A 13,426-nucleotide genomic window follows, 5' to 3' on the forward strand; every position below is an offset into this window, starting at 1 on the left:
TGACTTAGACAATCCAGAACATGATCTTAGGGTACCTCAGGTATCGTGGAACACATGAACACTCTTTCGTTATATAATCATTACAAACCGAAACTGGGAGTCAAAGCACACACGTGCAAGTTTGAAATGTTTATTTTTCAATGCAAAGTTCTCAAACGCAGTATCTTGTATAATACCAACATACATATTATAAAAATCAGAGTTAGCAGCATAGTCACTAATCCATAATAAGCAAAAGGTGATAGCATGTTATGATGCAAAAATCTATAGAATTCTGTTTCACCTATATTTCGCGCACCCTATTCAGCATATTATATTATATCTAAGAAGGTCTCGTTTGGGTTCTAGCAGGGCGGGCCCATACGAACAAGTTACTTACCTTCGGTAACGATATATCTGTAAGAAACATTAGTTAGTGTTAGATTCCTTACCTTAGAATATCCCCAGGCGTCAGTCTGGATCCGGAAACTTTTGCGCAGCAGTACCCCTGCGCGTCGGTAGGCGTCGTCTGCAGGCGTCCCCTGCGGCTCCGCGTCCGTCGTCGGCGTCGTGCGCCGTGATGACGTCGCTGGAGTATATAGACGCCGCCTCCGCGCGCTGACGTCAGTTCTTTGTACACAGCTTTTCCGCGCCAGAAAACGCAGAGCCATGAGAGAACCAACACTGGTGCCATTTGAAACTAGGGCCCTGAAAGGGATGTCCTTAACCCTAGGTATCAGTTCGCAGAACGGGGAGGATGGGTGGGTTCGGTAAGGAATCTAACACTAACTAATGTTTCTTACAGATATATCGTTACCGAAGGTAAGTAACTTGTTCATCTGAAAGAAACACGTTAGTGTTAGATTCCTTACCTTAGAATAGATACCCCAGCAATACCAACCCCGGTGGTGGGTCTGCGAACCAATACATTCCTACACCAGAAAGTCCTGGAGGACAGAACGGCCAAAGAAGCCATCCCTCCGGACTTGACTGTCCAGGCAGTAGTGCCTCGCAAAGGTGTGCAGCGAGGCCCACGTAGCCGCCTGGCAAATGTCCTGCAAAGGGACTCCCCGGCCCAGGGCAGTAGTAGCAGCCGTGGCCCGAGTGGAATGGGCCCTCATCCCAACAGGAGGCTCCTTCCGAGCCAAAGAGTAGCACGCTTTGATGCACAGAACGACCCACCGAGAGATGGTCCGTTTACACACCGCCCGTCCCTTCTTCGCACCCACGGAGCCAAAAAAACAGTTGGTCATCCACCCGGAACTGGCGTGTGCGATCCATATAAAATGAAAGCGCACGTTTTGGGTCCAGACGATGGAGCCGCTCTTCATCCTTTGAAGGATGCGGAGGCGGGAAGAAGGAAGGGAGGGTGATGGACTGCCCGATGTGAAAAGCAGAAACTACTTTGGGCAGGAAAGAAGGCCTAGTCCTAAGAACCACCTTGTCAGGATGAATGGACAGGAAAGGGGGTTGGATAGAAAGAGCCTGGAGCTCACTCACTCTCCTGGCAGAGGTGATGGCAACCAGGAAAGCCGTCTTTAAAGTCAGGAGACGGAGAGGACAAGAATGAAGGGGCTCAAAGGGAGCACACATCAAAAAGGTTAGAACCAGGTTCAAGTCCCACTGAGGCATCACAAACGGAACAGGAGGATACATGTGTGTGATGCCCTTCAAGAACCTCGTTACAATAGGGGACTTGAACAAAGAAGGCTGATCAGGAAGCCTTAGAAAGGCGGAAAGGGCCGAAAGGTAGCCCTTGATAGTGCCCAGAGCAGAGCCCTGCTGGGCAAGAGAAAGAAGAAACAGAAGAACCTCTGAAAGAGGGGCAGAAAGAGGATCCACAGCCTTTGCTGTGCACCATGCCACAAATCTGTTTCACCGACAGGCGTATACCGACTTAGAGGAGGGACGCCTGGCTGCCAGAATTACATCACAGACTTCAGGAGGCAAGTCAAATGGCCTCAACTGCCGCCGCTCAATCTCCAAGCATGGAGGTGGAGACTGGACAGGTTCGGGTGGAGGACCGTCCCCTGCTGCTGCGACAGAAGGTCTTCCTGAAGGGGCAGGCGGATCGGGGGACCGACTGACATGCTGAGAAGCTCGGGATACCAGTACCTTCGAGCCCAGTCCGGAGCCACAAGGATAACTTGGGCCCGGTCGCGCCTGATCTTCTTCAGCACTCTGGGCAGAAGTGGTATAGGCGGAAAGGCGTATAACAGACCGCAACTCCACTCGCGCCGAAAGGCGTCGCCGTGCGAGTGCCGTCTTGGAAACTCCACCGCGCAGAACTGATGACATTGCGCGTTCTCTTCTGTGGCGAATAGATCTAACCAAGGCTCTCCCCATTGCAGAAAGAGGCCTTGCGCCACGTCCGAGTTCAGACGCCATTCGTGATCCATCGAGCACCGACGGCTGAGTTTGTCCGCCCTGGCGTTCAGAGAACCTGCCAGGTGTGGAACCGTCAAAGTCACGCCCTGACGTTCCAGCCACTGCCAGAGGCGCAGAGCCTCCTGGCAAAGGGTCCACGACCCCACTCCGCCCTGTTTGTTGCAGTACCACATGGCGGTGGTGTTGTCGGTGAACGCCTGCACTACACTCCCGTTGACAAAGGGGAGGAATGCCTTCAGTGCTAGACGAATCGCCCGTAGCTCCAACAGGTTGATATGGAGCCGGGACTCCGCCGGAGACCAGATGCCTCTGATCTCTGCCTCTCCCAAGTGGCCACCCCAGCCCTGGAGGGACGCGTCCGTCACGACAACGTGCTCCGGTTGGGGAAGGGAGAGGGATCTGCCTCTGACCCAATCGCGGTCCGTAAGCCACCACTGCAGTTGTCTCGCAGTGCCCTCCGAGATCAAGACGTGGTCGGACAAGTTGCCCTGATGCTGGGCCCACTGAAACTTCAGGTCCCACTGCAGAGCCCGCATCCGCCACCGGGCGTGATGCACCAGAAGGATGCAGGAAGCCATCAGCCCCAGCAGCCGCAGCATCAACCTGACCGAAACCCGGGATAGCGGCTGAAAGATGGGAATCAAAGCCTGTATATCCCGGACCCGCCGTTCCGGAGGATAAACCCGAAACTGCGGCGAGTCCAGAACTGCTCCGATGAAAAGGAGCTTTTGAGAGGGACACAGGTGTGATTTCGGCACATTGATGGAGAACCCCAGGTCGTGCAAGAGGTCTGCCGTCATCTGAAGGTGGTGGACGACTGTCTGGGGCGAGCCCGCCTTCAACAACCAGTCGTCTAGGTAGGGGAAGACTGAAACCCCTAACCTGCGCAGATGGGCTGCGACCACCGCCATCACCTTTGTGAACACCCGTGGGGCGCTGGTAAGGCCGAAGGGAAGCACGATAAACTGAAAGTGCTCCTGGCCTACCGTGAACCGCAGGTAGCGTCGGTGGGCCGGCAGGACGGGGATGTGAGAATACGCATCCTGCAAGTCCAACGCTACCATCCAGTCTTGTGGGTCTAGAGCAGCCAAGACCTGAGCTAACGTCAACATCTTGAACTTCTCCTTCCAGAGGAAGCCGTTGACGTTCCTTAGATCCAAGATAGGACGTAGGCCCCCCTTGTCCTTCTTGGGTACCAGAAAGTAGTGGGAATAGCAACCACGCCCTACTTCTGGCCCAGGAACGCGCTCGATGGCCCCCTTGGCCAAGAGGGCCGTAACTTCCTCCTGCAGAAGGGTCAAGTGGTCCCCCGACACACGGTGGTTCTGCGGTGGCATGGCTGGAGGAGTAGTCTCGAAGGGGAGGGAGTAGCCCCTTCGGACGAGTTGCAGCACCCACCTGTCCGATGTAATTGTGCGCCAGTGAGCGTGGTGATGGCGAACCCTGCCACCCACTGGCGTCACATGGGGCCGAAAGCACGGACTAGGAGGATTTGGAGGCAGATGCTGCGGGGGGAGGTGTGGCCTGACCCCGCCGTGCACCCAGACCGCCTCCACGGCGGTTTCCACGGCCGCCACCGCGTTGAAAAGATTGTTGCGGTGCGTGGCTGGCAGCACGTGTGGGGACGCCCCTTCCTTGGCCACGAAAGGGGCGAAACGAACCCGTTTGCTGGCGCTGGGTCGAAAGACCCAAGGACTTGGCCGTGACCCTGGAGTCCTTGAAGCGTTCCAGCGCGTGGTCCGCCTTGTCACCAAAGAGGCGACAGCCATCGAACGGCATGTCCATCAAGGCATTTTAGACGTCTGCCGAAAAGTTGGCAGATCTCAGCCAGGCGTGGCGACGAATCGCCACCGTCGTTGACATAGCTCTGCCCAGCGAGTCGGTCGTATCAAGACCACACCGTATGGAATATTTAGCTGCGTCTCGGCCCTCAGCCACAGCCTTGTCGAGCTTCGCCCGCACCTCCATGGGGCATTCTGGCAGCACTTCCGCGACCGTGTCCCACACAGAGTGGGTGTAGCGGCCCAAGAGGCATGCGGTGTTGCAAGACCGCAGTCCCAGACTCAGGGACGAGAAGACCTTCTTACCATACTGGTCATACCTCTTGGATTCCCGATCGGGCGGGGCCGACAGGAATGCGGTCTGGGAGGTAGAGGCCTGGATCACCAGACTCTCGGGAGTGGGATGGGCGGACAGGAATTTGGGGTCGTCCGGACAAGGACGGTGGCGTCTGGCCACGTTCCGATCAACAGGCGAACCTGAAGCGGGCCTGGACCACGTGCCCAACAGAACGTCTGACAAGGCTTCGTTAAACAGCAGCAGTGGCTCCTGTGGGCATGACTGCGGTTTGAAGACCTCAGTGAGGATGTTAGGCCTCACGGCCGCGACGGGGAGCTCAAGGTGTAAGGCCTTGGCAGCCCTCATCAGCACCACTGAATATGCAGCTCCCTCCACCGACTCCACGGAAGGAGGAGAGACAAAACCAGGGTTAGGAGAGTCGTCCAGACCACTGGCATCCCCCAAATCACCTGTCCAGTCCGGGTCATACTGGCACTCACGTGACAGAGGGTCCTCAGACCCCTCCCAACCTTCCCCGTACTCTTCATCATCTCCATACTCTGAGTCAACGATGCAGACCGGCTCCTCGGGGTTCACAGGCCCCATCGGCGTCGAGCCCGGCGTCGATCGACGCCGGTCCGACTCCGCGTCCGGATTTGGGGAAGGAATGGGGACGGTGCCGCCCGGAGCCACGGCGCCGGCCGAAGCCGGCACAGGAGAATCGGCGCCGCGCGGGGGCGGCGTCGGGGGTAACCCAGATGGAATCGGCGCCGAACCAGCCGGTAGGCCAGCCGGCGTCGACCCCGAAGGCCCTTGCGGCGCCGGGGTCGGAGCCGTCGGCGGCACCGGGGCCGAAGCACCCGATGGCGTCGAGCCAGGGACACCCGACCCGCTAGGGCCCCCGGACGGTAGCACTGGGCCCGAAGGCGCCGTAGGCCCCGTCGGAGAACTGAGCGCCCTCATGGCCATGAGGAACGCCTTAATCTCCTCAGGCGTCGCACCGTGCCCAGGGACCGGAGGGTATGGGGCAGGCCGCCCCGGCGACTCTCGCGGAGCCGCGGAGTTGGGGTCACCCGAACCCCCGGCCGCGTCGTGCGAGCGTCGGGGGGAGTCGGGGGTACGATGACGACGCCCCGACTTCTTGTGTTTCTTACCTGATGAGCCCGCCGAATGGTGACGACTTCCGGAGCGCTCGGCGCGGCTCCGCGACCGCTCCCTCGAACGCTCCCTGGACCTCCGGCCGGACCGAGACCGCTCCCGACGCGGGGCCGACACCCGGAGCTCAAGCAGCTTGCGGGACCACTCCCGTCTAGCCTTGTTAGTGAGAGCCCGGCAGTCGACGCAGGCGTCCACGTCGTGGTCGGGGCCCAGGCACCGGAGACAGAGTCGGTGATGGTCCGTGACCGACATCGTGCGGTCACACCCGTCACAATTCTTGAAACCGGGCATCCTACCAGGCACCAAAAAGAGATTAGAAGGTTTAACAAAGTTGGTCAAAAGACCGGAGTACTGCTCTTCGGATCTGCGCTTACTGGCGTGGAAAAAAGAAGAACTGACGTCAGCGCGCGGAGGCGGCGTCTATATACTCCAGCGACGTCATCACGGCGCACAACGCCGACGACGGACGCGGAGCCGCAGGGGACGCCTGCAGACGACGCCTACCGACGCGCAGGGGTACTGCTACGCAAAAGTTTCCGGATCCAGACTGACGCCTGGGGATATTCTAAGGTAAGGAATCTAACACTAACGTGTTTCTTTCAGATCTCTAATTCTCAGTAGGAGTAGATCACATCAACAGCTACCAGCTCTCTGCATGCGAAGCATCAAGTGTGTTGATTCATTCCCTGTAACTATCTTAAACTCGCGTAGAGCCCAATGTTGGCAGCAACATTATTTGTGTTATGTCTAATGTAGTGCGAGGATCAGGCTTTCAGCAACCTTGTGTTAGGTTATTCTTAGAGGGTGCAGTTCTCAGTGTGCAGACAGTTGTACCAAGCACGACTGATATCAGAGCAATAACATATTATTCTCAAATAAATCACATCTTTCGTCTAGGTTGAAAGCTACAATAACAATTAGGTGTCGTGTGCAAACTGAAGCCGAAGGAAAATATGTCGTTTAAACATTTAATAAACTCATGCTAACTTAACACAATATATAGAAACGCAGTAACCATATGACATACCAACCCTGGTGGTGGGTCTGCGAACCAAGATCAAACCAGAAAGTCCTGGAGAACAGAGCGGCCGAAAAAGCCATCTCTCCGGACATGGCTGTCCAGGCAGTAGTATCTAGCAAACTTGTGCAGCGAGGCCCACGTAGCTGCCTGACAGATGCCCTGCAAGGGTACTCCCCGACCCAGGGCATTAGTAGTCGCTGTGGCCTGAGTGGAATGGGCCCTCAGCCCAACAGGGGGCTCCTTTCTAGCCAAAGAGTAACAGACCTTGATGCACAACACGACCCACCGAGAGATGGTTCATTTGTGCACTGCCCGTCCCTTCTTCGCGCCCACGTAACCAACAAAGAGCTGGTCGTCAACCCGGAACTGGCGTGTGCAATCAAGGTAGGAGAGCGCACGTTTTGGGTCCAGACGGTGGAGCCTCTCTTCCTCTTTCGAGGGATGCGGAAAGAAGGTGGGCAAGATGATTGACTGCCCGATGTGAAAGGCTGTAACCACCTTGGGCAGCAAAGAAGGACGCGTTCTTAAAACAACTTTGTCCGGATGGACAGAAAGGAAAGGAGACATAGAAGATAGAGCCTAGAGCTCACTCACCCTCCTGGCAGAGGTGATGGCAACCAGGAATGCAGTTTAAAGAGTTAGAAGACGAAGAGGGCAATTGTGAAGTGGCTCGAAAGGAGCGCACATCAGATATGTGAGAAGAAGGATCAAGGCCCACTGAGGCATCACGAAAGGAACAGGAGGAAACATGTGCGTGATGCTCTTCAAGAATCTATTTACAACAGGGGACTTGAAAAGAGAAGGCTGATCAGGAAGCCTCAAGAAGGCAGAAATGGCAGAGAGGTAGCCCTTAAGAGTGCCCAGAGCAGAGCCCTGCTGGGCAAGAGAAAGAAGAAAGAGAAGAACCTCAGAAAGAGGGGCAGGAAGAGGATCCACAGCCTTTGCTGTGCACCATGCCACAAATCTGTTCCACCTGCAGGCATACACCGACTTTGTGGAGGGACGCCTGGCTGCCAGAATGATGTTACAGACTTCAGGAGGGAAGTCAAATGGCCTCAACTGCCGCCGCTCACTCTCCAAGCATGGAGGTGGAGACTGGACAGGTTCGGGCGGAGGACTGTCCCCTGCTGCTGCAACAAAAGGTCCTCCTGAAATGGCAGACGAACCGGGGGATCGACTGACATACTGAGTAGCTCGGGATACCAGTACCTTCGTGCCCGGTCCGGAGCCACAAGGAGGACTTGGGCCCAGTCGCGCCTGACCTTCTTCAGCACTCTGGGCAGAAGTGGTATAGGCAGAAAGGCGTTTAACAGACCGCAACTCCACTCGCGACGAAAAGCGTCTCTGAGCGAGTGCCGCCTTGGAAATTCCAACGCGCAGAACTGATGACATTGTGCGTTCTCTTTGGTGGCGAATTGATCTAACCAAAGCTCTCCCCACTGCTGAAAGGGACCTTGCTCCACGTCCGAGTTCAGACGCCATTCGTGATCCATCATGCACCGGCGGCTGAGTTCATCCGCCCTGGCGTTCAGAGAACCTGCCAGGTATTGAACCACCAGGTTGACGCCCTGATGTTCCAGCCATTGCCAGAGGTGCAGAGCCTCCTGGCAGAGGGTCCACGACCCCACCCCGCCCTGTTTGTTGCAGTACCACATGGCGGTGGTGTTGTCCGTGAACACTTGCACTACACTCCCCAGGACAGAGGGGAGGAATGCCTTCAGTGCTAGACGAATCGCCCGCAGCTACAAAAGGTTGATATGGAGCTGGGACTCCGCCGGAGACCAGAGGCCTCTGATCTCCTCCTCTCCCATGTGGCCTCCCCAGCCCTGGAGGGACGCGTCCGTCACAACTACGTGCTCCAGTTGGGGAAGGGAGAGGGATCTGCCGCTGACCCAATCGCGGTCCGTGAGCCACCACTGCAGCGGTCTCGCAGTGCCCTCCGAGATCAGGACATGGTCTGACAGGTTGCCCTGATGCTGGGCCCACTGAAACTTCAGGTCCCACTGCAGAGCCTGCATCCGCCAACGGGCGTGATGCACCAGAAGGATGCAGGAAGCCATCAGCCCCAGAAGCCGCAGCGTCAACCGGACCGAAACTCGGGATAAAGGCTGAAAGATTGGAATCAGAGCCTGTATATCCCGAACCCGCTGTTCGGGTGGGTAAACCCGAAACTGCGCCGAGTCGAGAACCGCTCCGATGAAAAGGAGCTTCTGAGAGGGGCACAGGTGTGACTTTGGCACATTGATGGAGAACTCCAGCTGGTGCAAGAGGTCTGCTGTCGTCTGGAGGTGGCTGACGACCGTCTGGGGCGAGCCCGCCTTCAACAACCAGTCGTCGAGGTAGGGGAAGACTGAAACCCCTAACCTGCGCAGATGAGCTGCGACCACCGCCATCACCTTCGTGAACACCCGTGGGGCGCTGGTAAGGCCGAAGGGGAGCACGGTAAACTGAAACTGCTCGTGGCCTACTGTGAACCGCAGGTAGCGCCAGTGGCCCGGCAGGACGGGGATATGGAAATATGCGTCCTGCAAGTACAACGCTACCATCCAGTCTCCTAGGTCCAGGGCAGCTAGGACATGAGCTAAGGTCAGCATCTTTAACTTCTCCTTCCGAAGGTAGCGGTTGACGGTCCGGAGGTCCAAGATAGGGCGTAAGCCTCCTTTGCCCTTCTTGGGTACCAGAAAGTAGTGGGAGTAGCAACCACTTTCCACTTCTGGCCCAGGAAGGTGCTCGATGGCCCCCTTGGCCAAGAGGGCCGTAACTTCCTCCTTCAGAAGTTGCAAGTGATCCCCTGACATGCGGTGGTACTGTGGTGGGATGGCTGGAGGGGTCACCTCGAAGGGGAGGGAGTAGTCCCTCCGGACGATTTGCAGCACCCACCTGTCCGATGTGATGGTGCGCCAGTGGAGCAGGTGATGGCGAACCCTGCCCCCCAACGGCAGGAGAGGCTCCGAGAAGCTTGCCTGCGGTTTGAGTACCTCAGTGAGGAGGTTAGTCCTCACGGCCGCCACGGGGAGCTCAAGTGCAAAGGCCTTGGCCGCCCTCGTCAACACCACGCTGTAAGCAGCCCCCTCCTCAGAAGCCACGGTAGGAGGCGAGACAAAACCAGTGTCTGGAGAGGTGTCCAGACCACTGGCATCCCCAAGGTCACCTGTCCAGTCCTCTAGAGGCTGACACTCTCGGGCCAGAGGGTCCTCAGACCCCTCCCAATACTCCTCATCACCCATCTCCTGAAATTCAGGGTTGTCAACCAGTGGGGCCGGTTCATTGAAGTAAAGCTCCCAAAGCACCGTCGAGATCGGCGCCCAGTGGCGCCGCTCCGATGTCGGAACCGGAGCGAGGGAGGCATTGGGGACGGCGCCGCCCGAGGACGGAGCCGGAGGTGACACCTGACGGACCGACGCCGGGGGGGTCGTAAGGTCCACCGGCGACGACCCAGATCCTGAAGCGGGTCCAGTGGGGTCCCGCGGCGCCGGGCCCAAAGACGCCGGGACCGCTGGGCCCTGCGGCACCGGGCCCGAAGGCGCCAGCGGCGTCGGTACCGTTGGGCCCTGCGGCGCCGGGCCCAAAGGCGCCGGCGGCGTCGAAGCACTCGACGGCGCGGGAAGCCCCCGACCCGCTAGGGGCCCCAGACGGTCCGCTGGGCCCGAAGGCCCCGCGGAGCCCGTCTGAGGAGAGAGGGACCTCATGGCCATGAGGAAGCGCCCGATTTCCCCCGGCATCTCGTCTCGCCCAGGGACCGGAGGGTGTGGGCCTGGACGCGACGCCCGCGACTCCGACGGAGCCGCGTGGGCGGTGTCACCGAACCCCCGGCCGCGTCGCACGAGCATCAGTGGGAGTCAGAAGAGCGATGACGCCTCTTCGACTTCTTGTGTTTCTTACCTGACGACTTCGACCCGGAGGAGTGGTGCCGACTCCCGGAGCTGTGGTGGCTCCATCCCCGCGACCTGTCCCTCGACCTCCCGTGGGACCGGGACCTCTCGCGGCGCGGGGCCGACTGCCGGAGTTCGAGTCGCCTGCGGGACCGCTCCCACCTGGCTTTCGAAGAGAGGGCCCGGCAGTCGGAGCAGGCCTTGTCGTCGTGGTCGACGCCTAGGAAGTTAGGCACAGGTGGTGAGGATCCGTGACCGACATTGTGCGGTCGCATTCCTCGCAGTGCTTGAATCCAGCATCCCTATGGCACCGATCGGAGTCGTACGACTTCGAAAAGATGATCAAAATGATCAAAAAAGTTCGTCAAAAAGTTACTAGAAGTACTGCTTTTTCCAGATCTGCGCTTGCTGGAGCGGAAAAAAGAAGAACTGACGTCAGCACGCGGAGGCCGCGTCTAAGTACTCAGACGACGTCATCACGGCACCCACGACGCCGACGACAGACGCGGAGCCGCAGACGACGCCTACCGACGCGCAAGGGTACTGCTACGCAAAAAAATTCCGGATCCAGTCTGACGCCTGGGGATATTCTAAGGTAAGGAATCTATCACTAACGTGTCTCTTTCAGATAACGAAATGACTAAAAGGGGCACTGTTGGTTTTTAAGTACTAGAAAATTACTAATCTTAAAAAAAATCATATCTTTGGTTCCCTAAAGTGGATTTTTTACGTTTTGGTGCATTTAAAAGATAAAAATATTACCGATGTTTATAAATTGGTGTTGGATTTTTATTTTGTGTTGTCCCTTAATTATTTACTGAAATTGTGTTTTTGAATGCTTTACATACCTGTCTTTGAAGTTAAGCCTGTCTGCTTGCAGCCACGTTACCAAGAGTTGACATAGGAATCATTTTCTTAGACCTATGCTGGGCCCTACCATGTGTTAGTGGCCTTATTGCCAGTGGCAGACCTACATTTCCCCCTACCAATAACCCACTTTCCAACAGTGGTTTACAATTTTTTTTTTTTTTTAACTAAATACAAATTAACATAATCTTCTTAACGGTTTGGATGCTTGGTCACAAAATGCACTTCCAATTTCCAGTGAGCAAATACAACTGCAGTATTCACTGTACCAAAGCTCGAAGATAAAAAGTAACTGCTGGGCAAGCACTATATAAACCATGTAACTTAACATAACATTATTTTAATTTTGATTCTGCAGTGTTTCAGCAAGACGGAAGCTATGGTCTCAGGACTCCTCCACGGGGGACTTGAAAGAATCTCTAACACACTCCTCTGTTTCTCCCATTTTGTGCTGACATTTGCCTAGCAACCATTGATACTGGGGCTCAAGTAGTGTGGGTCAAATTAACCCGTACCTTGACTGGTTAATCCTTAGCAGGAAAGCCCAGAAGGTAGACAAATAAGACAGAAGAAAAAGAAGACAAAAACCAAAAGCTCAACCTCTTCTTCACTAAGGGAAAATTTCAGAATAAGAAAGGTGCTGGCACTTTGGTTGGACCTGGCTTCCTTCCAGCACTCACAAAGAACAAATACTGGACTGTTGGGACAGATGTTTGTAGACCATCAGACTCAAAGAGAAAATGCACACCAATTCAGTTATGTTTCACTAGCAAGAGTATCTTGCTGCTGGCTGTTTTGGCTGAGGATAGAGATCAAGTCCTGGAAACTGCAGGCACCTTGCTACTGTGAGAGAGGAGAGGAGCAGGTAACTGAATAAGAGCGAGACTAGCACAAGCCCAGCTGAATCCAACTGTGACCAGAGGACACCCACAAAGGGTATGTCGTCCAGGAGAAAGTTGCAGCCCAGCTGACTAGAATTATCTAGAAGCAACTGCAAATTATACTTCACTGAAGAACTGTACAGCCACTTTTCCAGGGCATGCTTGTCTAGCCTGTACCAGAAATGACAGATGTTTTTGTGAGGCCCAGCTCAAACATCTCATGTAGGGAGACACATAGCATGAGTATCTGTTTCTACGTTTTAAAAATACCACTAGCCATGGAAAGAGTAAATATAGTATCTGACAACTTCTAGTGGTATAGCCACACTAGCTCCCACATCTTAAAAAAAAAGAAAAAACAGGTAATGCTTCCTTCCTAGGGAGACTGCATCTCCATTCATCCAGCCACAGTGGAACACAGAAACAAGTTACTTGAATTCTGTAACATATTTTCTGGTAGAGACTATCTACCTGCAGGTTCCTCTCCTTTTGAAGAAGATCCCCTGGGGGCAGACTGGATCTGCAAGTTTTTGCACAGCAAATGTCCATTGTGCCAGCAGGTGGCATTGTGTGGCATTGTTTTACCTTGTGCCACTCCGGTCCTGCAAGCACATGACAAAATCACCAGTATATATAGGACACCTGCTTGTGCTGGTGTAAGGTTCTTTCTGAGCTCCATCCATGCCAACAGATGTGGAGCCCATAGAAATTAATATGAAACCATGTGAAGCACTTTTTGACATGCGACTGAAGTGACTGAGATCATTCCAGACAATTGAGAGGAGGGGGAGTCAGGTAAGGAATTTACGGTTAAATACTCTCTATCAGAAAAGATATTACCAAAGGTAAGCAACTTGTTCTTCTGATAGACTTCTAACCTCAGATTCCTCACCTTTAAAAACAAAAAAAATACAAAATCAGTGCTTCCAGGCACTAGATCTTTAAAATCACTCAAGCCAGGAAATCCTGCAGGACAGATCGGGCAAAATGACTGGCCCACCAGACCTCACTATCCAGAATTTAGTGTTTGGTGAAAGTATGGGGGTACATCTATGTAGCAGCCTGGCAAATGTTCAAGACTGGCCCACTGCACACTAGCGCTGTGGTAGCAGCCTTTGCTCTGGTGGATTAACCTTTGAAACCTTCTGGGGGCTGCTTTTTGGCCATCTCATTACAGATCTGTGAGGAAATGTGGTGCATTA

The 13,426-nt window shown here is 55.1% G+C and overlaps 1 protein-coding gene across 2 annotated transcripts in view; it reads right to left on the reverse strand.

Moving 5' to 3' along the window:
* LRP1 (LDL receptor related protein 1) overlaps nucleotides 1–13,426 on the reverse strand; it is a 1,437,817-nt gene that overhangs the window by 764,655 nt on the left and 659,736 nt on the right. The window lies entirely within an intron of this gene.

Source organism: Lissotriton vulgaris, chromosome 1_1, assembly GCF_964263255.1.
Source record: "Lissotriton vulgaris chromosome 1_1, aLisVul1.2, whole genome shotgun sequence".
Taxonomy (NCBI): domain Eukaryota; kingdom Metazoa; phylum Chordata; class Amphibia; order Caudata; family Salamandridae; genus Lissotriton; species Lissotriton vulgaris.